At 33.0% G+C, this 3,813-nt stretch overlaps 1 non-coding gene across 1 annotated transcript; it reads right to left on the bottom strand.

The window, feature by feature from the left end:
• Window positions 1-3,032: 3,032 nt before the first annotated feature.
• Window positions 3,033-3,139, bottom strand: LOC133828346 (small nucleolar RNA R71). Its single transcript, XR_009890972.1, has one exon. It is a non-coding gene; the product is annotated as a small nucleolar RNA R71 (small nucleolar RNA).
• Between the last annotated feature and the right edge of the window lie 674 nt (window positions 3,140-3,813).

Genomic DNA, 3,813 nt, shown 5'->3' with positions numbered 1-3,813 from the left:
TTTTTTTGAGAGTAAAGAAACTATAACAAAATTTATACTCACTTTCTTCTTAGAATTTTGTGAGAATCATGAGCATAATGACCTAATCTTCCTAGGAAGGTTAGGGATGATTCCATATGCTAGTGATGTTATTTTGCCACTTTGATTTACTATGTTCTTAATATAATGCATTTGAGTTGTTTATGTTCTTTCATCATCATCATCATCTTTATATATAAGATTAGTCATGCTCTTTCTATGTGCTTCTAATTATTAAAAGTAATATTGATACATATTTTTATGCACAATTTTCTATTGCATTATTGCCCTTGGGTATTTTGTCATTTTTAGATATTTTATAAGATTAACATTGTGCTCTTAAAATAAAGAACTTTATAACTCAAATAGACTTTTGTTAGAAAAGAATATGGACTTTAATGTTAGATTTTCCAAGTAAATGTTGGGATGTGAACTATTTACTTGTGTATTTTTGTAAATCAAGTAACTAAGTAACCAAACAAGCAGATGAATGATTCTTGAAACCTTTCTACTTCTCAACTCTTGATTACACCTTATTTTTATTTCACTTGTCTTGTTTTATCGTTTCATCAAAAAGACAACATCAAAATCTCAAATCTCTTTTCATTTCTATTTTTATTTATTTCATGTTACTAACTTTTTGTGTTATTTTCTACTGATTTTTTGGTTTTAGGGTACCTCCTTGTGGATCGACCGCCTGATTTTACTACAACTATCACTTAATGGTTGTCACATTTTGGGCGTTAAACAAATTTTGGCGTCGTTGCCGGGGAGGTAGTTTTTCAAAAGTTTTAGTAAAACTTTTACCAAGATGTTAGTAACTTTGTTTGTATTTTTGTTGGTATGAATGTTTTGTTACCATGGTGTTCTTCCATTTGTGTATGTTGTACTTTTTTTTTATTTGCTAACTTTGAATTAATTTCAATATCTAAAAGAAAATTTTAGTTATTTCTTTGAAAAAAAAAATTCGGTAAAAAAAACAAAAAAATTTATATATATATATAAACATATATATAAGTACATATGTTTTTTTTCTTTTCGGTTAAATTTTTTTTGTATATAAAGAAACTTATATATATACTTTATGTAAAATGTTGACCCTAGATTTGGCCAACGATACGGAGTCAAATATACGACAGAAAATGAGATGACAATTAAGAGTTTAATCTAATGGAAAAGAAGAAAACACCAACGATTTATAGTGGTTCGACCCCAAAGAATGGTAATGACTTACGTCCACTTAGTGATATTATTAATATTGAATCTCAAAGTCGTGATCAAAGAACTGGGGTTCTTGAGTTTCACAAACCTTGGGAGAATTACAATAAAATGATGGATAATCACACTATGGCTTCCTCTCTCAATGCTCAGAAAAAGATTCAACCATAAAAAAAAGTCCCTTCCTTGAGCTATTTCAAGTATATTTACAGGCTCAAGGAGGGTTACATGGGCCATTGGGCCTTAACTTTCCTTAATAAATGCGTATCAAGGTAATAAAGAGGAAATAATCAACGTAGTTATTACAAGATTATGACTATTAAAGGAAATAAACCGAATCATATGACCAGCCTGGTCGTATCTAATAGCTAAACTTTGATGGAGCATTGAGGAGCTAGTCAATAGACGAACAACACCCCTTCTTAATGACGCTGACATGTGTTACCCTCGTGTACAAAATTCCTGCCACGTCACCCGCAGCCATTTTGGGTAAACATAAAATATATATAAAAAAACAAAAAAAAAAATTTAGTTCTCCAATCTTTTTTTTAGTTTATTCAAATTCCATTTCTTTTTGTTAATTTTATTTTATTTTCTTAGTTTAAGAAATATATGTAAAAAAAAAAAAAAATAAGATTGTTGCTTTTATCTTTACTTCGTAAAAAAAATATATCTTACGTATTTAATATTGTTAAGTAGGTTGTTTCCTCTCTTTATTTTATTTTGGCGTTGATTATTTTGTTGCTTTAGATTCCTTATTTTATGCTTTTATTTTTCTTTGCCTTAGTTTTCCTTAGAATTTAGGTTTTTTTTTAAAAAAAAGCATAAAATTATTCATAAAATTTCAATCATAAAATGCTTAGTATTGAGAACAATTGTGTAATATTACAAATGCTAAAAATCGATATTGTTATGTTTAGAAAGATTGGTTGTTAAATAAGGTTTGTGATAGTGTTACCCCCCACACTTACCTGGGAGCCCCGGGGAGTTCTATCTAGGCAAGTGTGGGTCTAAAGCAGTACCTTAACAACCTTCCCAATCGGCCTGGGAACATTTCGAGCATACACCTTTGCACTATTACATTTTTGATCTCATTACTATAAGAAAACCAAGCTTGTTCTTTCAAAAATAAGCAATTTCACTATGGTTAAAGGTTGTTTGGTCGAAAATGTTGAACTTGTGATCCACCGTACTTACTCAGTAACCTCAGGGAGTTCTAGTAAGGCGTTGGAGATCACCCCAAAGCCTCAAAATCTACCCCGGAACAAGTATAACAAAAAAAAAACACATAAAATAAATCTAATTCATATTTACGAGAGTGGATGAATCATCACGAAACTTCTTCCAATTCATCCACTACTCCTTCCACCAATCCTACTTCTCCATAAACCTCAGATGATAATAATCCATTCGCAATGGCTCGCAACGATGAAATACAACCAAGAACTCTCAATGACTACCTCCATCCTACTTGCACTTCCATGCCTTCATCCATTATCTTCCCTCCTAATATGCCCGCATTAGACTTTAAACCTAGCATCATTTAACTCTTACCCATATTTCATGGAATGGAAAATGAAAGCCCATACGTGCATATTAGAGAAATCGAGGAGGTAGTAGCCACATTCTATAACCGAGCTGAAAATGCCGATTCTGTGCGACTGAAGTTCTTCCCTTTCTCCTTGAAGGACAAAGCCAAAAGTTGGTTATAGTCTTTAAGACCTAGGTCTATTAGAACATGGGAGGAAATGACCAAATCCTTCTTTCTGAAACACTTCCCTAGCCATAAGACCAACAGTCTAAAACGACAGATTTCCACATTTTCTCAAAAGGAGAATGAAATGTTCTATCAAGTCTAGTAAAGATTCAAATATTTGTTGAATCAGTGTCCGCACCATGGCTATGAGAGTTGGCGTTTGGTCAGTTACTTCTATGAAGGCCTCATGAGTTGTGAGCGCTAGTTTGTAGAAATGCTATGCAATGGTGAATTCCTCGAAAAAGAGCCAGACGATGCTCTTGAATATCTCGAAGAAACTGTGAAAAAATCTCACACCTAGACTGGTCCAAGTGCTATTGATAGCACCAATCAACACAAACCATCTGAGATCTATCAACTTCGAGAAGAGGATAGTGTTAAGGTGTAACGACCCAAATTCACTAATAAGGCTTAAGGGCCTTGATTAGTGTGCCTGGAGGGAATAATGAGAATTATGTGTGATTTTTATGATTAAGATGCATGATTATGATTTTAAGCATGTTATATGACTATGTGTATTATGTTATGTGACAATTATGATATGTGAATCGTACAACGTGAGTGTGGTTATGTCAACGTGATGCACGTGCCGAGACGGTCCTAGAAAGCTAGATAATGGTAACTGGTGATTTGGTAACCTGCATAACTGTTAGTAACCATAGAGAGTAACAGGTTTTGCTGGAAAGTGGTAGAATTGTAAAGTAAGTAAAAAGGACAAGTGTGCCCTTGAGGTTTAGTTAGAAAGGGATATTTGAGGAAGGCTAAAGTGGTCTTTTGGCAGTGAATAGATGAGCTTCAGCTGAGGAAAAGTTAGTCACGTA

Source organism: Humulus lupulus, chromosome 3 (genome assembly GCF_963169125.1).
Source record: "Humulus lupulus chromosome 3, drHumLupu1.1, whole genome shotgun sequence".
Taxonomy (NCBI): domain Eukaryota; kingdom Viridiplantae; phylum Streptophyta; class Magnoliopsida; order Rosales; family Cannabaceae; genus Humulus; species Humulus lupulus.
The sequence above is the reverse complement of the archived record's forward strand: the minus strand, read 5'-3'. Positions and strand labels throughout refer to the sequence as shown.